We start from the raw sequence: 22585 nt of genomic DNA, 5'->3' as shown, positions 1-22585 counted from the left end.
TGGGATAGTGTTTATCCATCTCCAGTCTTTGAGAACATTACTTCTCCAGGATTCCTTAATGGTCATGGATGATGATTCTGAAATCCCATTTGCAAATGCTTTCCGTCCCCAAGAAGTGAAAGTTTGTTCCAGCTTAGAGATCTGAACTCAGGTTTTCTCTTCACACATCCTCACTTAACACAGGGTTTCAATGTCCGTTTTACTGTGTTTCCAGTTTGAAGACTACCCTTTTTGAAAGAGAAAATGGATGCAAAAGAGTTGAACAGTTCTGCTTTTCTTTGGTATTGGCTGATAGCATCCCAACTACACCAAGAGCAGAGCCTACCCCTTCCTTGTTTTTCTTGCACCAAATGCAGCTTTAAAAAGCCTAGGATGATGCCTAATAGATAAATTGCCAAAGGATATGAACAAACAGTTTTCAAAAGAAGAAACGAAACCATCAACAACCACATAAAAAATGCAAAAATGCTCCAAGTCATTAATAAGAAAAGAAATATGAATTTTAAAAAACTGTGAGGTTTTATCTCATACCCATCAAATTGGCAAAGATTATACAGAATAGAATTAGTGTTAAGAGACTCTGGGGGAAAAGAGGCAAATTAATGCACTGTTGGTGGAACCATGAATTGGTCCAACCATCCTGTGAAACAATTTGGAACTTAGTGAGAAAAAAAATTACTAAAAACATTACTAAACAGATACCCTTTGATTCTGTGATCCCATTCCTGAAAACCAAATTCCTATCAATGACAGAAATAAAGGTCTCATATATACCCAAATAGTCAGCAGTGCTTTTTGTCACACCAAAAAATCTAGAAAGAATGATTTCCCACTGATTGGGAAATCATAACTATAATGCAATATTATTTCACCATAAGAAATGATGGATATGGAGAATTTAAAGAAAAATGGGAAAACTTACAACAAACTGATGCAGGGTAAAGTCAGCAGAATAATATACATGATGATTGCAATTATGCAAAGGAAAGCAACACAAAAAGGCAATTGAACTTGAATTAAAGACAATGACTAATGTTGGTTCCACAGGTTCCATGTGATGAAACATACTTTCCTCTTCACATTAGGAAATTGATGGCTTATAAGTGTTGAATATGTGTTGTCAGACAGTCCTTTTGTGGGTCAGTTTTGCTTATTAATCATTTATCTTTGGGATAAGGGATGGTTCTATGTGGAGAAAAGGGTATCTAATGCATGGCATATTCCTTCTATGATATTGTACGACCAGGAATCCTTGGTCTCTGAATGACTGAAGTTGAGGATCTCTAAAAAGGCAATGGAAAGGGTCATGGAAGGCAGGAATAGGATTCATCGCATTACAGACAAAGAATCACAAAGGAGGTGGGGCATAGAGGATACAATCGAAGGAACATTATGTTGAAAGATGAGCTGGTTACATGGTAAGAGTAACTGATGACCAGTGGATAGCCTGAATACTCCACTGGTATCCTCTTGTTGTCAAATGAATTTGAAGAGTTGACCAAATCCATTGGGTATACACCCTGTAATAAACTTAAGGGAAGATGTAGATGGGAGTCTCATAGGTTGGGTAAGTATGGACGGGTTGAGATCTGCAACAATGAAGAAAATACCTAATCTATTGAACTTGCAGACCCGTTAGAATATATCAAGAAAACTTAATACACACAGAAAATACATGTGGATGCACAAACACCATGAACAGACTCTGATGGTTTTTCCTTCTTTGGAGATCTTCCTGTCATATCTTTTTCTGATGAATAGCTGAAAGGACCTTTCTAGATCCATTCCAGCCCTCCAACTCTGAATTTATGTTTATCCAGTCAAATCCCAATATTTTGTCCTGGATTCCCAGGCTGCTTTCCCCATTTTCCCTTTATTTTAACTCTCTTATCTTCTTAACACCCTTGACTTTGACTCACTACTCCATCTCACACCCATACCCAACTCACGCTTTATCCACCTCCAATTTAGCTTTCCAACAAAGTCTATATTTCCTCCATTCTTCCTTCTCTTTTGCTCCTAGCCTTCCCTCTTCTCAACCCTGCTCTTCACTTTCTTCTTCTAGAAATCCTTCACAGACTTGATTCATTCCCCATCCTGCAATATTTCCTGTACTGTCTAGAATTCTGTGCCTTTTGCCTGTGTTTCTGTCTGGGTTCTGGGCATGTACCTTGATTTCTTCCTTCATCAGGACTTCCCCAAGTGAAGGGACTGTGTCTCTGGATATCTGCCAGGGATATTTGAGAGGGAATTCCAGAAAAATCAAAGAATAAATTAATGAAAAAAATTGATTAGGCATTTACTATGTGCTAGATATTAAACATTGGGATACAACTACAACTACAAATAAGCAAGACAGTATCTGTCCTCTACAAACCTGTGTTTTGATAGGGGAAGACAACATACAGGGGAGTCATGGCCAGCAGGTGTTTGGACTGCAAACTGGAATTGGAAAGGAGTGGCATGGTCCACTGCCACAGAGAAGACCTAAAAGTAGGGAGAGGGGCCTGAGACTCAGCCAGATAAGATGAGTACTCACCAGTTAGAACCCAGAGTGACAGGGCGGAGAACTTCCAGCAGGAAGTGGAGGATGGAGTGTAGGAAGCATGGCATGGAGATGGCCAGGAAGAAGTTTGACTTGAAGACACTCTAGTAGACCAGAAAGTCATTTGGTATCAGAAGGCTGAGGAGAATGGAGGGCACATGCGTCCCTTGATCCACAGGGGAAAGCAGAGTCCAAGACTACAGGAACAGTAGATAGGCTCCCATGGATAATATCCTATAAGGAATGTCGTCCCAGGAGAAATGAGAAACCCTCTAGAGTGAAATTCTGGAGACACAAAAGGAAACATTTCCCACAAGGAAGAAAAATGGGAGCTGTCTGAAGAGACTGTTATGAAGGCCCAGAGAACTCATCAAGCAACTTAGATTCAGTAAAGATATGTACAGAAGACAGAAGCAAGGAGAGGTAACAATAAACTAATGTGATCCAGTCCTGTAAAAATAGGGTCAGGAATGCTGAAGCTTGGAATGAACTGAAGCTGTTGTGGAAAGCTAACAACAGTAAAAGGCTTTTTTGCCCCTTAAGTTGTGTCAGGACAGAACAAAGGGACCTTTGGAGTTGAGGATCTCCAAAAAGCCAATGGAAAGGTCATAGAAGGCAGGAGCAGGGTATAATATTTACAGACAAAGAATTACTAAAGAGGTGGAACATAAAGGATGCCATTAAAGATGGGCTAGTGACACAGTAAGAGTGAGAGATGACCAATGGATGGCCCAACTGTTCCATCGCTATCCTCTGGATGTCAAAAGGACATCCCTTGTAGTGTTTGGAATAATGATAACTGACAAGAGAGAAGAGACCGAGTTGCTCAATTCTTGTGGTTCTGTATTGTTTTGTTTTTTGTTTTGTTTTGTTGTTTGTTTGTTTTTTGTGGAGTTTTCTTTTCTTTTTTACCAAGGAGAATGACCTTTGCTTTAGAAATGACTGAACAAAAATGACTAACAGGGAGTTGTTGCCCAAGATAAGTAAGGAGGCTGTAAGAGAGTACCTCGTTACTCTGAGGCACCCAAGTCACTCAACTCAGAAGAATTCCATTCTCAAGTATAAGAAGTGACAGATGTTGCTGCTAAGCCACTGTCAGTGACATATGAAAAATAATGGAAAATGGGAGAGATACTGCAAGACTGGAAAAATATCACCGTTCTGATTTTTTTTATTCTTTTTTTTGGGGGGGCTAGGCAATGGGGTTAAGTGACTTGCCCGGGGTCACACAGCTAGTAAGTGTTATGTGCCTGAGGCTGGATTTGAACTCAGGTCCTCCTGAATCTGGGGCTGGTGCTCTATCCACTGTGCCACCTAGCTGCCCCTGATTTTTTTTAAAGGGAAGAAAACAGAGCCTGCGCAAACTCTAGGCCAATAAATGTGAATTTAATTTCTTGGGAAAAACATCATTCACGATTAGTGAAGATTGAGAAAAGGAAGAGGTGGTTGGTCATCCCAGGCGCCATCATGGCTTCCTCAAGAGCAGCTCATTCCTGTTTAGCCTTAATTCCACCCCCACACCCCCCCTTCCCCTGCAGGGCTCCTAGGAATCAGCTAGGCATAGAGGATCGAAAGCCTGTCTTCCAGGCAAGCAGATTAGATTCAAATCCAGCACCTGATACTTAACATCTAGGTGATTCTGAGCAAGTCACTTAATTTCTCCTTGCCTCAGGCAACTCTGTAAGACTAGAGGTTGAAGAACTGTTTCTAATCATTTATCTCTTAGAGGGAGTCTCCTCACTGGGAGTTCCCTACAACAATGAAACAAGTCTAGACCAAACATATGCAACCCTAGTCCCAAACCCATTGGTGTGGTACTCCTTGGCAGCTAAGTGACTAAGTGGATAGAGCCCTGAGCCTGGAGTCAGGAAGACCTGAGTTCAAATCCAGCCTCAGACACTTACTAGCTCTGTGATCCTGGGCAAGTCACTTAACCTCTGTCTGTCTTAATTCACTGGAGAAGGAAATGGCAAACCACTCTAGTATCTTTGTCAAGAAAACCCCACGGACAGTATGGGGTCACAAAGAGCAGGACACAACTGAACCGCAGAGGGACTCAGGGGAATGCTGGATATGTAACATGCCTAGATCTTAGACATGCATCTGATAAAGTATCTCATACTATTCTTGTGGGCAAAATGAGAGATTTGGACTATCTAAGATGATAACACAATTAGAAGAATTCAGAACGGGTTGAAGACTGAACTAAAAAAATAATTAAAGTAACTGAATAAACTAATTATTTTTAAATATTTCAATTAATAAGTATTTTTTTCCCTCTCCCACCTCCCCCACTTTTTCCAATTGAGAAAGAAAAGAAAAATCAAAACAAAATCCTTGTGACAAAAGTACATAATGAAGTAAAACAAATTCCTATGTTGCCCAGGTCCAAAAATGTAGGTCTTGTTCTGCATATTAAATCCATCACCTGTCAAGAAATGGGTAGCATTCTTCCTCATCAATCCTCTATTTTTTTAAATTAAAAATATTGGGGGGGGCTCACTTTAAATTTTATTGATGGGATTTGTTTTTATATTACATTTACTGATTACTCCCATTTTGTGAGAAATATCTTGTAAAGAAGTAAAACAGTTAAGTAAAACTAATAATACAGGGATCTCATTTGAAAGTGCATGCAAAATTTTACATCTGTAGCACATACTTCCCCCTGCCACCTCTGTATTTAAAAAAAAATGAACAGAAATTCATTTTCTTTCCTAAACCCATTGGGGAAAAAAAAAAGGAAAGGAAAAACACATTTCTTGTAACAAATATGCATAATCAAGCAAAACAGATTCCCTCAATGTCTGTGCACAAAAAATATCTATGTCTCATTCCACATTCTGAATCTATCACCTCTCTATAACGGATGGCATGTTTCACCATTGGTCCTTTGAGTTATAAATGGTCCTTATCCTGATCATGGTTCTTACAGCTTTCAAAGTTGTTTGTTTTCACAGTATTGTTCTTTATATAAATTGTTCTCCTGGTTCTGCTCATTTCATTCTTCATTAATTTATAAAAGTCCTTAGAATTATTCAATACCATCGTTCATTAGTTCTTTGCTGTCAACTGGGCCAAGGCCCTTTTCTTTAGTAGAGTGCCTCAGGGATATGTCCTGGGCCTTGTGCTAGTTAATGTTCTTACCAAATTTGCAAGTAACACAAGACTGAGAGGCATAGCTAAGACACTGGACAAAAGTCAGGAGCTGAAATCTTGACAGGGTACAACACTGGACGGAATATAATAAGATGAAATGTAATGTAAGGTCTGATGCTTAGGTTCAAAAAATTAATTCTTTAAGTATGGTATGAGGGAAGCATGGTTGGATAGCAGTTTGTCTGGATTTTAGTGGACTGCAGGCTGGATATGAGTCAGCAGTGTGATGTGGTAGCCAAAAAACCAGCCAATGTGATCTTGGACTATATTAAGAGAGGCATAGTATCCAGGGGAGTAAGGAGGTGATCATCTCTCTGTACTCTGTCCTAGGCAGACCTCATCCGAAGGATGTGTTTAGTTCTGGGGATGATAATAAGCTGGGGATTGTCCAAAGCAGAGCAACGAGAATGGTGAATTGAGGTTCACATTATATAAGAATTGGTTCAAGGAACCGAGGATATTTAGGCTGGAGAAGAGAAAAATCAGGAGAGGCTTGATAACTGAGTTCAAGGCCTGTCATGTGGAAGAAGGATTAGCCTTATTATGTCTGGCCCCAGAGGGCAGAACAAGGAGCAATGAGGGAAAGTTACAAAGAGACCGACTTGAATTTGATATGATGAGTATTTTCCTAAACAATTAGAGAGACCCAAGAGGGAAACGGGTTGCTACAGGAAGGAACTGATTGTCATTCACTAGAGGTCTTCAAGCAGAGACTGGATGGCCATTTGTCACTATATCATGGTGGGGATTCCTGTGGGTTAGAGGATTAGACCAGGTGGTCACTGAAGTCTCAGTCAACGCTCAAGCCCTGTGTTTCTGCGATGTTAGTCCTGCTACTTACTACTTATGTAACCTTGAGTGAGTCACTTAAGAGTCAATGAAGCAAGTGTTTATTTTTCTAAAAATTTCTTCTTTTGTTGTGAATTGAAAAAACACCAATACACATGACCATTTTGCTATGCAAAGAACAGAAAAGATGAGTGTATACAAAACATATTTATGAAGCATGTGGACATGTTGTACATATAGTTTGCTTTTTTCAAGTCTATATTAAATGTTTTTAAATATATGAAACCATGAATCTATTAAAAATATTTATTTATTTTTAGTTTTCAAAATTCACTTCCATAAGATTTCGAGTTCTGAATTTTCTTTTCCTCCCTCCCCTCTACCTTCCCCAAGATGGTGTGCAATCTGATACAAGCTCTACATATACATTCATATTAAGCATATTTTCACATTAGTCATGTTGTAAAGAAGAATTAGAACCAATAAGAGGAACCACAAGAAAGAAGAAACAAACAAAAAAAAGAGAGAGCAAACAGTATGCTTCTATCTGCATTCAGACTCTGTAGTTCTTTTTCTCGATGTAGATTTCTTTTAAACAAATACTGTATTATTTATGGGCAGCTAGGTGGCACAGTGGACAGACTGCTGGATCTGGAGTCAGGAAGACCTGAATTCAAACTTGACCTCAGACACTTAATAGCTATGTGACCCTGGACAAGTCACTTAATCATTCTCTGCCTCAGTTTTCTCAACTATAAAATGAGGATAATAACAGCACCTACCTTGAAGGGTTGTTGTGAGGACCAAATGAGATGAAATAAATGGTTATTCCCTTCCTTTCATCCTTCCCTTCAACAAGTATTTATAAAGTACCTGCTGTGGTACTATGGTAGGTGATAGGATTACAAAGATGAAAATAAGATAGCCCTTGGACTTGAGGACTTTCTATTAGATTTAGAATAAGAAAAGGTCTCAGAGGGAATCTAAGAGAACTCTATTTTTTTTTTAGGCAATTGGGGTTAAGTGACTTGCCCAGGGTCACACAGCTAGTAAGTGTCAAGTGTTTGGTCTGAGGCGGGATTTGAACTCAGGTCCTCTTGACTTCAGGTGCTCTATCCACTGTGCCACCTAGTTGCCCCTCGCTCTATTTTTATAGAGAAAGCTGACAATCAGAAAAATACTTCGTAGTAGCCATGGAAAGAATGATAGATTTGGGGTCAAAGGTCCTATGCCATTTTTGGCAAATCACTTAACATCTCTAGATTTTCTCAAGTAACTTGCCCACTATCACACAGATAAAAATATATTTGAACTAGGATTTGAAACCAGCTCCTTTGATTCTGATCTAGAGTTCTTTTCCCTCTAAGAAAGGACTTTTCTGTGCCTCAGTTTCCTCATCTGTGAAATGAAGGGTTCAGACGTGAAGATATTTAAGGTCGATGGCTGTTCCAAATTCTACAATTCCATTCTTATTCTCTTTGGATCTTCCCCTATTAGCCAGGACAAGGAAGATTATCATACTGGTGCCGCTCAGGATGAGGGAGACTCCTGCCAGAGATGGCAAGGGAGATAAAGGTTTAGTTTGTCTACAGCTTAGGAGATTGGATCAGGGAGGTGGCAGCCTCACCCTGACTGCCTCACCCAGCTGGTGAGAAATCCCTTCCAGGCTTCCCCTTCACCCACCTTTGCCCACCCTAGCCTACCTTCCAATAACCCTGGTAGCTGGGAGAACAGGATGCAGGTACCATCCCCAGCCCTGAGGGACTCTAGGGGAACAGACGCTCATTTCCATGGTGATTTACATCTCATTTGCATGTGATTCACTTAATGATGAAACCCACAGAAGCATTTTTAGATCCTCTTTTCCTTAACTCTGAACTGCCTAAGGGAGGGTCTTCCCTTTCCTTCTTCCCTAATGTCTCCTCACCCCTTACCACCTTGTAGCCTCAGTGTCCCTGAAGTCAGTGGACAGGTAGGGAGTATGTATGGACAATGCCTCCTCCAAGGTCTGAGACACACCATCAATGGAACTAGGACAGGAGATCCATTGGGAAAAGGCATTTAAAGCCCCTCATTACACAAAGACACAAAAACCAGAAATTGTGGGAAGGAGGGGAGGACAGAGGCCAAAATATTAGGATCCAGTTTTCAATCCCTTCAAATTATCATTCCAACTTCCATGTGAGCACATTCACCCACATACAGGCAGATAGAGACAGAATGGACTCTATGTGTGCCTTGCAGACTCTCAAGAAACATTGGTTGATTCAGAGACTGAGGACAGAGACAGAGAGAGATTAAGAGAAAAGATAAATGGAAAAAGAAAGAGGCACAGAAAGATAGAAAAATAGATATAGAACTAAAGAAAGAAAAAGCAATAGATGTAGACAAAGACATATACGAGTGTTGTTATTATTTGTCCTTCATTCACAAAGAAGACCATGGCATCAGGAGGTGATGCCAGGACATGCAAGTGAATTGGATTTAAGTGAGGAAGGGCTGTGCAGAGTTACTAGCCTCACTTTCTCCTCTGGAGCCATCTGGGTCCAGTGGCCAGATGTATATCAGGACGACTGATGATGGCCCTGGATGTGGTGGGAGACCTTGGCCTTTCTAAGCTAAGGTCTTTCCCAGGTCTCAATTTGACTGGAACAATGCCCATTCAGTGATTAAGGCGATGGAGCAGGGGAAAGAAAAAGCAGAAGAGTGAGATTAAATCATTGAGGAGAGGGGGTGAAGGGCCAGGTGAAGGAAGAGAAGAGTAGGAAAGTTTCTAGAGAAGGAAGGGGGGGACCAGAAAACAGAAGCTGTCAGCTGGGGATTGGGGGGTGGGAATAGCGATGAGGGAGAGGGTTCTGGGGGCTGTGCCCTTTGACCTGGGGCTGCTAATGATAAAGAGGCTGCCATCAACCAAAGGATGCAAGATGGATGAGGTGATGGGGCCTCTGGGGGCCTTTGTTATGGAAGAAGAAAGAGAACTAGGGAAAGGAAAGCTCTGCTGTGAGCCCCTCCAGGATGTAACCCCCTTCCTTACCCCAGCCTTGAATCTCAAGGACTCAGCCTTAGCATGCCCCTCAACTGGGGCCCAAGTCAGATTAATCTTCCTACTTCTTCAGAGGGAGAGAGGAGAAAGGAGGGCCATTGCTCTCTCTCTGCCAGGCAGGGTTTTCTGGGAATGGAGACTCAGCAAAGACAGAGAGAGAGAGACAGAGAGAGAGAGAGACAGAGACAGAGACAGACAGAAAAAGAGACAGACAGAGAGACAGAGAGACAAAGAGAGAGAGAAAGAGAAAGACAGGAAGAGGACAGAGAAAGAGACAGGAAGACAGACAGAGAGAGACAGAGACAGAGACAGAAACAGAGACACAGAGAGATACACAGAAAGAGGGAGACAGAGAGAGAATTCTACCAGGAATTTCTCTTGATTGAGTCAGCCTCATCAGAGAAAGCTGAAAGGATTCTTAGCAGTCATTTAGTCCTGAGGAAACTGAGGCTCATAGAGATGAAATCACTTGCCCAAGGTCACACAGTAGCAGAAGCAACATTCAACCCTGGATTTTCTGACTAAAAATCCCATTATTTTTCAAGTGAATGTACATTGCTGGGACTGAGAAGCCTCTGGGGAAGGGGGAGAGGGGAAAAAGTGAAAAGCCACTGAGGGAGAGGAGAGGGGATTAAGGGGACACTGGAGGGGAAAAGTAGGGGCTGGGGAGTGTCTGAGGGAGAAGAAGATACTGCACTTGGAGAGTTTTGTCTATGATGAAAATGAGGCAATCATATACAGATTACATCTGAAAACAGCCTTCTTTAGCTAGGCACTTTGGGAAGTCAGATGGTTGGGAATCCTTCTCCCCTCATCCTAAAGGGTAATGCTAGGGGCAGGTAGGCACTGACCTCCTGACCTCTCAGCCTCAGCCTCCCCCTTCCTTTGGCACTGCCGGTGGACAAACCAGTTCTACTTCCGAGGAGCTGGGATAAGAATCTATGGGCTGGGCTCCTCCCTGCAGGAGCAGAAACTTGGCGGTAGGACAGCAGCCCTCGCCCTGAGAGAAGACCTTAGTCCCCACACTGCTCCCCCCAACCCTCCATCCTCCTAAATCAAGATATTCCTTGCCATCCCTCTTCTTTGCCGGGGTAGGAGTGGGGAGTAGGTTTTCACTCTTTAAGTCAGGCCTGGTATTCCTCTGGTCTAATGTCTCTGACCCAGGGACCATCAAGAAGTACTTCTGTCTACCCATCCATTATTCCCTAGGATGACTTTAGCCTCTTTTGTTGACTAGGTAAATGGTACCTAGAGAGGCCTCTTCCCACTCTAGCTTCATCTCCTATCAAATCCACCTTTTCCACTGAAGGACTGGCTGTTCTCCCTATATCTCTGAGTTTTCCTGTTCTGTCCTCCATCCTACCCCACCTCAATTTCTCTTGTAGTCTCAGATTTCTAGGCTACTAACTCAATGCTCTGTGACCCTCAGCCAGTCACTCTCCATCTCTGGACTTCTATTTTTTCATCTTTATTAATTTTGGGGGGGGTGAGGCAATTGGGGTTAAGTGATTTGCCTAGGGTCACACAGCTAGTGTCAAGTATCTGAGGCTGGATTTGAACTCAGGTCCTCCTGACTCCAAGGCCAGTGCTTTATCCACTGCACCACCTAGCTGCCCCTATTTTTTCATCTTTAGAAAGAGGCAACTGTATCTTTAAGGTTCCTTCCATCCTTCACATTCTAAGACATAACCTCCCCCAAGACCTCCTCAGCTGCCTCTTGAGAACTTACATTTTTATTGCTTGATTGGTTTTATTAAGTTAATGTATAAAGCACTTTCCCCCTCTCTGCCCCGCAGTTTCCTCTCCTTCCTTTTGGTTCCTATTTTCCAACCTGCCTGTCTCCATCCCAACAGCCGCCCTGATCGATGGCTCCCCTGCAGTGAGGTGGGTCCAGCAATCCTCTGTCACTGTCACCATCACTGGGGATTTGAGATACAGATGACCCCACTTGACCCAGCTTCCAACAAAGTTCTACCACCTTTCCCACCCCCAGGAGCTTAGGTCATACTCCTCCAGCAGGAAAGGACATTAAGAGGTCATCTCATCCATCCCTATCTCTCTCCCAACACTCCCTGATACCCAGGCTGGGCTCTACCCTAGGCCCAGCTGGTTAGGTTTTCTTTATAGCTTCTTTGAGACTAGAGCCTTAAAGGGAGCCTAGAAGACAGATAGGAATAAGACTAGTTTGGGAAATTTAAGGCAGGGGAAGGAAGAGGTTGTTCTCCGTAAAGAGACTTAATTACTCCAGCCTCTTATAGCCATGTGACTTTTGGCAAGTTGTAACCTCTCTGGGTCTCAGTTTCCTCATTTGTAAAATGAAGGAATTAGGCCCAGCAATCTCTAAAAAAAATTTGTCTCTGGGATTCAGTGAGATTTCCATATGTGTTCTATGGATATTTGTGCCCATGTCTTTTTTGTCCTGTTAGGAGGTACAGTGGAAAAAAGGCCAGGCCTGGAGTTATCTTCCTGAGTTCAAATCTGGCCTCAGACACTTACTAGCTGTGTGACCTTGAGTAAATCACTTAACCCTGTTTGCTTCAGTTCCTCATCTGTAAAATGAGCTGGAGAAGGAAAAGGCAAACCCTTCTAGCATTTCTGCCAAGAAAATCCCTAATGGGGTCATGAAGAGTCAGGCACGACTGAACAAGACTGTAAGAGCCAAATGGGAAGGGAAACTCTTTTTTATCCTTTTATCTTCCTCAAGTGCTTAGCTAGTACTGTGGCTTGTGCAAATAGGAGATTAATAAATAGTCAATGAATGAACACTTGTTTGTTCTGAGGCTGGAACTTTTTCCTCTGACTCCGTTTGGAATACCCAGGCTAAGGTCAAACTCTCATATGAAGAGCTCAGGATGCTGGGCACATGGGTAATTGGCTTCCTTTACTTGATTCTGTCCTAGGCTGGGAGAACCTAAGATCTGACCTCATCACTCTCTCTCTGCCAGGCAGGGTTTTCTGAGAACGGAGACTCAGCAAATCTGAGTCAGCCTGAGACAGCAACTGCAGAGGGACAGACTTCTCAGCTCAGACTGGCCTTTCCCTCCTGACTGGAGGGAGTGGGAGAGGTGTGGTTAGAATCTCCAAGTCACTGAGGCAAAGTCCCATAGATCCACAGAATGTCAGAGCTGAAAGGGACTTTGGGACAGCAAATGTTATTTATACTTTCAGAGCTGGAAGGAACCTTAGGAAATAGAATGTTAGAAGATAAAGCATGAAGAGCAAGAAAGTGCCCAAGAACGTAGACTGTTAGGCACTAGCAGTAAGTTTTGGATCTTCAAATCCAACAGCTTCTTTTTTACAGATGGAAAAGCCAAGAGAGTGCTGGCAAAGCACCAGGGAGAAGCTGAGATTACATTGGATTTGAAGCATTGAAAGTGGATACAGAAAAGACTTCAGCAGGGCTGACTATTAAGCGTGTTGTTTTGGGCGTTGGTTGGTGCTGTTGGTAAGAGAAGTCTTTGGATTTCTCATGCAACAAACAGAGCTCTCATCTAATATGTATGGGATTCTTTGGAAAGAAAAGGAAATCTTTCCTTTTCTTTCCAAAGAAAAGGAAATCTTTCCTGATGTCTAACTTTTATCCTTTGTGGTGTAAGGCCTCAAATGTGCCCCCATGGAGGAGATTTCCGAGTCAAACTGTTTCCCTTCCTCCCAGGCTAAAAGATTATGCTCCCAGGACTCCTAAGTGGGTCTCCAAGCTCTGTGTGTGTGCGTGTGTGTGGTGTGTGTGTGTGTGTGTGTGTGTGTGTGTGTGTGTGTGTAAAAACTCCCTATTCAGGTAGAGGATTAAGTCCTAAGGTTACCATAGCTGAGCCAGTGATCCAGCTGGGGAGGGTGGGGGGTGGGGTCCTGACCCTTGGTCTGTTCCCAGGGCCCTTGCCCCATGACTGTCTCTGGAAGCACAAGGAGAATTCAAGTACCCTCAGGCCCTGAGAGGAGAAGGAAAAAATAGGGAAGGAGTTGTGGATGGGGAGAAAATAGAGAAAGATTTTATTAGAAGCCTACATCTCCTGACCTTAGCCACATCCCCCACATCAGCCTATTTAGGGACACACAGGATGGATCTACCCTGAGCCTTAGGCCTCTATGAACAGCATCAGCTTCCTCAGAGATTCTAGTGAAACTGAATTTGAGCTCAAGGCTTTCTTAATGCTACTCATTTCTGAACCTCACTGACTGCTGAACTCCAACTAGACAAATTCTCCTGAATTTGAAGTCAAATGACCAGGGTTCACATCCTAATTTCTGCAATCCACCAACTGGGTGAGCTTAGAAAAGCCAGTTCTCTTGTCTAAATTCAGTTTCCTCTTATGTAAAATAGGGGGATCGGAAGAGATGATCTCTAAGAAGCCTTCCTGCTCTAAATCCAGTGATGGATCTTGGTCTTCTCCCAGGAGTTCAAGATCAGTCACACCTAGAGTGGTGGAGCTCGCCTTAGCGTTAAATTTTCGTTTAACACATTGACCTAACCCCTCCAAAATCAGCAAAGGTGACAAATCAGGGCTAGGTTTATGATTGTGTTGATTTCTAGACTTAAAGAAGTGACAGAGAAAGTGTTAAAGCAGATTAAACTTAAAAGCATGTCCTGCATACATTTTGTTTTCAAGAGTCAGCAAACTCTCTTAGTAATCACCTTTCCCTGCTTCTGTCCAATGTAGCTTAATTGGATCCCCAGTTCTGGGAGAAGCTCCCTTTTTTCCTCTCATCATACCGCACGTTTTAAAGCAAGAGTATATTTTTGTAGAGTTTATTCACAAGGAAAATGAGTCTGTGCACATAGAAAGATTGTATCAGGGTATAAGAGTTGGAAGTGTATACAAAAGAAAGTGAGTCAGCCCAGCCTGGGTCTATGCTATTCCTGCTAAATGTAGGTCCTCAGTCCTAGGTGGCCCATGATTCTCTCCTGGCTTGAAGTATTCCCATTCTTTTGGTCACCTCCCCCTCTTCCCAAGAGTACGGTGACTATCCTCCCCAACATTCTTCCCTGATTTGGGGTTCTTCCACCTGGTCTGTCTGAATGGAACTCATTCACCCTTCTCTCACCCTAGGCCAAGAAACAGGAACTGAGATCTGATACATGTCAGAATATTCACAGCAGCACATTTTTTTGTTTTGTTTTGTTTTTTGAGGTAGCAAAGAATTGGTAACAATGTGTCCATCAAACAGAGACAACCTGCAGCTACCTGAATGTAATGGAACATTAGCGAGTGGTTAAAAAATGGAACGGGTACCCGGCTAAGTTGCACAGTGGATAGGGAGCCCGTCCTGGAGTTAGGAAGACCTGAGTTCAAATGAGGCCTCAGACACTTATTGGTTGTGTGACTCTGGGTAAGTCACTGAACCCTATTTGCCTCAGTTTGCTCATCTGTCAAATGAGCTAGAGAAGGAAACGGCAAACCATTCCAGTATTTTTGCCCAGAAAACCCCAAATGGGGTCCCAAAGAGTCAGATATGACAGGAAAAATGTCTAAACAGCAACAGCAAAGTATCACATAGTTTAAATAAATTGCAGAGATAAGGCTCAAATTCATATTCTTCTGGCTTTACTCCTCAGAAAGAGCCCCAAACCAGTCCAGTTTGTCACACCTGAGATGCAGGAACCCACTAGCAAGAACAGCCACTGACTTTGGGATCCGTTGACAAAGACAAACACCCTGGTTAAGACTGGAGTTGGGGGTGAGGGGTGGGGCTTGCTGCTATCCCGGAGATCTGTCTTCAAGTACTTGAAAGATTGCCAGTGAGAGAAGGATTAGTTTTGTTCTGTTTGGCCCTGGGGGCCAGAACTAGCTGCAGAGAGTGTAAATCGCGAAGAGGAAAATTTAGGCTTCTCGTCAGGAAAGGTTTGCTAAGAATTAGAGCTTTCCAGAGATGGAATGGATTGCCTCCAGGGATGGACAGAGCCCCCTCATCAGAAGCCTCATAGCAAAAGTAGAGAGAGTTCTTTTTTCTTGTATGTATTGTCCTAGAATTAAGATAGTCTGCTAGCCTAGATCATGCAGTTTGGGATCCCGAAGCCCTCAGTTCAAATCCGGCTTCAGACATTTACTAGCTGTGTGACCCTAGATAAGTCACTTAACCTCTGTCTGCTTCACTTTCTTCATCTGTAAAAAAGGGAGATAATAATAGCATCTTTCTCCCAGGGCTATTTTTACGATCAAATGAGATAATATTTGGAAAGTACTTTGCAAACCGTAAAGTGTAATAAAATTGCTAATTATTATTACTTAAGGATTTGCCAAGGTCCAGTTCCAACTCTCCAATTCTGATTCTTTCAACAAAGACTTCCCACCATGGCACACCATAAGTGGTCTATGCAGCACACACACAGAAATATACCGTGGGATAGGAACATACTGAGAATATTGTCTTCAATGAGATGAGAAATGTCCAGAGCACCTCCTATGTGGTCCAAATACTGGGCACAAAGACACAAAGGGCCAAAGGCTCTGCCCGTCAGTCACACCCCCAGCCCTCTGACGCATCATAGGTATTGTTAGCAGATTTAACAATGGACTCATTGCTTTACTCAAGGAAGGCTTCAGCAGTGCACTCTACTGGTATAGTTAACATAACAATAAGAACTCATTATTCACATTTTTAGGATAATAATAGCTCATAATTACGTAGCATTTGAACTTCATAAGGAGGGGGGGAAAGGGGTTATTCTTAGGAAACTGAGGCATAGTGAGATTAAGTGACTTGCTCTGTGTCATATGAGTGGTTAAGTGACTGAGGATAGATTTGAACTCAGGTCTTCCTGACAGCACCTTCAGTGCTGTATCCACTACATTATTTAGCTACCTAGTAGAGGACGTCTTCAGCAGAGGTGAGGTGCTCAAGTGCCAGATGTACCAGATCAGGAGGCAGGAGATCTAGGTTCAAATACCGTCTCCACTACTCCCTACTGGAAGCCAATGCTGCTCTCTGGGCCTCAGTTTCCTAATTTGTCAAAGGAGGGAGCTGGACTTGATGGTCTTGAAGGTCCTTTCTCATTCTGAACATTATAGGGACTGTGAACTCCACCAAGCAGGCAGGCCACTCCCTTCCCATGAGGCTGAGTCAAACCACCATCCCTGCCCAGTGTGCCAGCCACAGTGCCTGGGGCCAGGGAGCTAGCTCCACAGCAGGAAGGTGAGGGTATCTGGCCTTATTCCTGCTGCCCTCCCCCATCTACCAGAACCAGGTGGCCTAGCCCGCAGCACCCCCTATTCTAAGTCTCCCTTCCTCTGCCCTCTGTGACTGGGAATTAGAAGTTAAATCTTTCAGCAAAACTTTCCTGTTATTGTCCCTCCATCATCACATCCCCAGACTCTGAAACCAAAGGGCAAATACTAACTGCCAGAGGTCATCTTGTCCCCTGCTCCCTGACTTGGGAAGGACCCTCTCCTTTCCCCCCAACCCAATGAGATTCTATCCTATTTTATATGCCCTCAAGAGAATGAGACTCCACAATCTTCTATGTCCAACTCTTTTAGTTGGGATTCCTACCTACTCTCTAGGAAATTCTTCCAAAATCTAATCTCAATCCCTTCTACTGCCACCCATTGTGTCTTATGTGTATGGGGGCAGCACTAGAAAACAAAGCACCTGTTTGCCTGGGAGGGCAGTATTAGGAGCTCCCCCGAGAAATGGAGATAACCTATCAGTTTTATTCCAAAGTCTCCCCTTCCTATCAGTAAGGGCTTTGCTTTTTGCCTCCAAGTCTCTTTTGTTCTTCCCTGTCTCTCCCCTCTTGCTTCTTGGTCTCTCTCTCTCTCTCTCTCTCTCTCTCTCTCTCTCTCTCTCTCTCTGTCTCTGTCTCTGTCTCTCTCTGTCTCTCCTCCTCCTCCTCTCAGTATCTCTTCCTCCATCTCCTTCCTCAGTATCTCTCTGTCTCTCTGGCCCTCTCCCTTTTTTTCTTTGTTTTCCTCTTCTGTGTTCCTCTGGGTACTTATCTAGCTCCCTACCTATTTTTCCCTCTCTGTGGGTGGGCGTTTCTCTTTGCCTTTTCCTTTCCTTCTTTGTCTCTTTCTCTTCTTGGCCCCTTATTCTCTCCCCTTCCCTCCTCTCTCCCCTCTCACTGACTGCTCCCTCCCCCCCCTTGCCTTTCTCTTTCTTCCCCCCTCCCCAACTTCTGGCTGGGGGCCAGCATTGTTCCTGGCTGGCTCTCCCTCCCCTTCCCCCTCTCCCTCCTTCCCTTCTCTTTCCTCCTCCCCACTTCGCTGGCTCCAGCCAGCCCATGGGGTGCCAGCCAGGCCCCTTCCCTGGCTCTGGGCCCAGCCCTGAGGTTGGGGGTATTGTGGGGGAGGGGGATCACCTCCCTCTCCACTCCTACCCTCCCCATAGTCCTTCGTTCCCTGCTGATGGGGGTGAGGGGAGGCTTGGATTACTGTGGGCCCCTGGTTATTTTTAATGCCAACAGCTCAGCAGATAAATATACCTCCTCTATCCCCACCCTTCCTAGCTGCCGAAGCCTGAGTACCATCTCCTTCCCTATCCTCCCAACTCCCTCCCCTTTCTGATTTCCTCTCTACCTCCTCCCCCCATTACCCCAGCTCCCTTTTTCCAAGTCTCTTTGCTTAACTTTGCATAACCTCTTCTTTCCTTTCTGTTCCACCTCACCCCTATTCCCTTTCCTTTGGGACCCCCACAAAGTTCTTCCAGGCAGAGGTGAAGTGAGACCCTGAGTACTGGTGCCACCTGGTGGTCACACTTCACAAAAGTCCATTTAGGGAGTCAGTTCTGGGCAAGCAATCTCTGAAACCTTCTTGACCCTATCACATTTGCTTCCTTTAACACATTTGAATTCAGCAGACATTCAAGTACCTCCTATATACAAAACATTAGGCTGTGGGGAAAAAACAGACCATAATTCCTAAATTCTTCCCTGAGCTTACAGTCTACACATGTACACAAATAACTAAAATATACCAGAATGTAATAAATTTGTACGAGAGAGAAAACAGAAATGAAGGAGAAAAGCCAATGAAAGAAAGATGAGCTATTCAGGAAGGGAAGGAAGGAGAAAATCTTCATAAAGAATCATAGAAGCCCAGATTTAATGGTAGAAAGGGCCATAGAAATCATGTAGTCTGACCCCTTCATTTTACAGATGAGGAAACTGAAGACCAGAAAGATTAAGTGATTTGCACAAGGCTGTTAATTGGTTGTTTCCCTTCGTGCTTGAAGAGGAGCAAAATTACATCATTATGTCAGGGTCAAGGTACAGTGTGTCTAACTGTGGCTGATCAGACCAACCAATATGAGATCGGAAGGCTTTATATCACAGATCAAGCACAGATAGTCCATATGAACGTTTTGAGTGATGTCTCTAAATTTGTGCATCTCATGTTTCTTTTGAGCTACTGTAATTCTGCTTGCTCACAGAGTACAGCACCTTCTTTGATGCAGGCATATCATTCTGGGTGATTCTATGCCAGTGTCTCCCATGTCCCGCATGATGGATTCCAAAGTTCTTCAGAGAAACCTTGAAAGTGTCCTTGTATTGCTTCTTCTGACCTCCATGTGAGTGCTTGCCTTATGTGAGTTCTCTGTAAAATGATCTTTTAGGCAAATATTCTTTTGGCATTCAAACGACATGGTCAGCCCATCAGAGTTGCGCTCTCTGCAGTAGAGTTTGAATTCTTGACACTTCAGCTCAAGAAAGGACTTCAGTATCTGGTACCTTATCTTGCCAAGTGATCTTTAGAATCTTCCTATGACAATTCAAATGGAAGTGATTCAGTTTCCTGGCATGGTGCTGGTATGCTATCCAGTTTTCACAGGCATACAACAATGGCTCCGTAGACTTTCAGTTTGGGAGGCAGCCACACTTTCCCATACTTTCTTTTGGAGCCTCCCAAACATTGAGCTAGCTCTGGCAATGCATTCATCAATTTCATCATCTATGCACACATCCTTGGAAAGTATACTGCCAAGGTAAGTGAACTTATCCACAGCCCTCAAAAATTTCTCCCTTTGCTATTCCATTTATGGTTCCATGTATAGATGTTTCATTTGGTTCCATGGATGGATGGTACAATGCTGGCTGGTGGAGAACCTCTGTTTTCTTGGTGGTTAATTGTCAGGCCAAAATTAGCACAAGTGGCAGAGAATTAATCCATACTCTTGCATTTCAGCCTCAGAGTCTGCACTGATTATACAATCATCTGAGAACAAAAAATCAAGCACCAACTCTCCCTCCACTTTAGTCTTGGCTTAAAGCCTTTTCTAGTTAAATAATTTGGCAGCTGACCTTGATGCCATTTTTGTCCTTGTTGAAGGCTTCAGACAACATCAATGAAAACATCATGCTAAAAAGCATGGGAGCAAGCTCATAGTCTTGTTTCACTTCATTGATGATTGGGAAACCACAAGAGCAATCTCTCTCTCTCTCTCTCTCTCTCTCTCTCTCTCTCTCTCTCTCTCTCTCTCTCTCTCTCTTTTTGGTGAAGCAATTGGGGTTAAGTGACTAGCCCAGAGTCATACAGCTAGTAGGTGTTATGTGTCTGAGGCTGGATTTGAACTCAGGTCCTTCTGACTCCAGAGCAGGTGCACTGTGCCACCTAGGTGCCCCAAGAGCATTATCTCTTGTGTAACTTGTACAAGCATGCTGTCATGTAACTGGCGTATAATACTGATGAACCAAATTTTGCTCTGATCTTCTACAAGTCTTTACAACTGACAGTATCAAAGGCCTTGGTCAGATCTATGACAATTATGTACAGACCTCTGTTCTGCTCTTGGCACTTCTCCTGGAGTTTTCAAGCAAACATCATATCAACTGTTCCTCAGCCCTTTCTGAAGCCACACTGGCTCTCGGGTAGATGACCATCTTCCAGGTAAAGGATCAGCCTATTAAGGATGATTCTGGCAAGAATCTTTCCAGCAATGACTAAGAGAGAGTCCTCCCTGTGAACGTCACAGAACAACCCATTTCCTTTTCCTTTATAGAGATAGACAATGGAGTCATCCTTGAACTCCTGGGGGATAACTTCCTCTTGCCATATAATCAGGAAGATTTCAGTCAGCTTTTGTATGAGCAGTGGACCTTCCACCTTCTAAATCTCAGCTGAAATAGAATTAGCACCAGGCACTTTGCCACAGGAGAGGAGCCTAATAGCATTCAAAACCTTTTCTCCAGTTGGAAATTTGACTAGAAGGGGATTGACTTCAACCTGAGGTAAACAGTCAATGGGTTCAGCATTGGTTGATGACAGTCTGTTGAGAACACTATGGAAGTGTTCAGCCCATCTCTCCAAGATTACGTCTTTATCACTAATCAATGGCAAAGATACTGGAGTGGTTTGCCATTTCTTTCTCCTGCTCATTTTACAGATTTTGAGAAAGCTGAGGCAAACAGGGTTGAGTGATTTGCCCAGGATCACATAGCTAGTAAGTATCTGAGCCAGATATGAATTCAGGAAGATGAGTTTTCCTGACTCCAAGACAGGTACTCTATCCACTTTGCCACCTGGCTACCCTAGAAATGGCAAGACTCCCTTGTTATTCAGTGAACCCAAGTGGACTCTCTATTATTTCCAAGATCAGATATAAAACCCTCTGTTTGGTTTTTAAAGCTCTTTATAACATGGTCCCCTCTATCTCTTATTCCCCTCCATATACCCTGTGATCCAGTAACGCTGGCCTGTTTGCTGTTCCTGAAACAAGACCCTCCTACCAACTCTGGGTACTTTCTTTTTTTATATATAATTAATTAATTTATTTTTAGTTTTCAACATTCACTTCCATAAGATTTTGAGTTTTAAATTTTCTCTTCCTCCTTCTCCTCCCCCCTCCCCAAAATGGGGGAGGAGGCACCTAAGCTAGGTCTTAAAGAAAGAGAAGGATTGTAGCAGATGGAGAGGGAGGAAGGAAGGAAGGAATTGAGGCAGCCTGAGCTAACTTGTAGTCAGAAAAGGGCAGGAGGAGATCAGGGAACAGTCAGTGGTCCAGTTGCGGACTGGAACATAGAATAGAATAAAATGAGGTTGGAAAGGCAGGTTGGAGCCAGTCAATAGAGGGCCAGGAATGCTGGGCAAAGGAGTTTGTATTTCATCCAATAGGCAATGAGGAAGAGATAAAAGTTTTCCAAAAGGGAGTTGATGAGCCTAGAGCTTTGCTTTAAGATGATTTTGGCAGCTGCCTGAAGAACAGGTTGGAGGGAGAAAGAAAGAACTCAGGGAGACCAGTGAGGAAGCTCTTGTAGTTTCAGGGAGAGTCTTGATGGTTGTGTGAGTGAAACGGAGGGGATGACTATAAAAGGTATTGGGAAAGTAGAACAGAGGGCAACTTGGCAACTCTGGGATAGAGAGAAGAGTCAAAGGTGACTTGTTGATTTTAAAGTATGTATGCCTGGGAGGATGGTGCTGACATCAAAAGTAATTGGGGGATTTGTTGCAAGGAGAAGTTTAGATAGAAGGGGTCAGCTAGGTGGTGCCATAATGCACAGAGTGAAGGGCATGATGGAGTCAGGAAGACTCTTCTTCCAGAGTTCGAATCTGACCTCAGCCCTCTTCAAGAATGAAGGGTGAACAACAACAGAGGTTACTCGGACATTCACTATCTGTGTGACCCTGGGAAAGTCACTTAATCCCCAGTTTGCCTCAGTTTCCTCATCCTTAAAATTATCTGGAGAAGGAAATGGCAGACCACTTTAGTATCTTTGCCAAGAAAACCCCAAATAGGGTCACAAAGAGCTGGATATAACTGAAAAATGACTGAAAAATGACAAGTTTAGATAGAAAGATGATGAGCTCAGTGTCATTCATGTTGAGTTTGAAGTGACAATGGGAGCAAATAAAACTAGATGAAACTGTCCGGCATGCAGTAGGGAAGCCAATAAGCTTTTTTTCTTTTTTCTTAATTGTCCCTAAAGGAAGAAGAAGAGGCACCAAAGACAAATTTATCTTCCTTGACAATCTCTTCCTTTGTTGTGGCCTTGGAGGACACAGCCTCTCTTAGTCTGCCACCCAGAAAAATGCAGACGTTTCTGGAAACAGCACCTCCTCGTGGCCAGTGCCCATCTGTGCGCTTTAGAGATGAGACATTAACTCGAAAAAGAGTGAAAA

At 43.3% G+C, this 22585-nt stretch overlaps 1 pseudogene; it reads left to right on the top strand.

Annotated features, from left to right (window-relative positions):
* The first annotated feature begins 9333 nt into the window (after nucleotides 1-9333).
* The window catches only part of LOC110211851 (antizyme inhibitor 1 pseudogene), a 32399-nt pseudogene continuing 19147 nt past the window's right edge, over nucleotides 9334-22585 (top strand).

The sequence above is a fragment of the Phascolarctos cinereus genome, unplaced genomic scaffold (assembly GCF_003287225.1).
Source record: "Phascolarctos cinereus isolate Bilbo 61053 unplaced genomic scaffold, phaCin_HiC Scaffold_5;HRSCAF=322, whole genome shotgun sequence".
Classification (NCBI taxonomy): Eukaryota; Metazoa; Chordata; class Mammalia; order Diprotodontia; family Phascolarctidae; genus Phascolarctos; species Phascolarctos cinereus.
The sequence above is the reverse complement of the archived record's forward strand: the minus strand, read 5'-3'. Positions and strand labels throughout refer to the sequence as shown.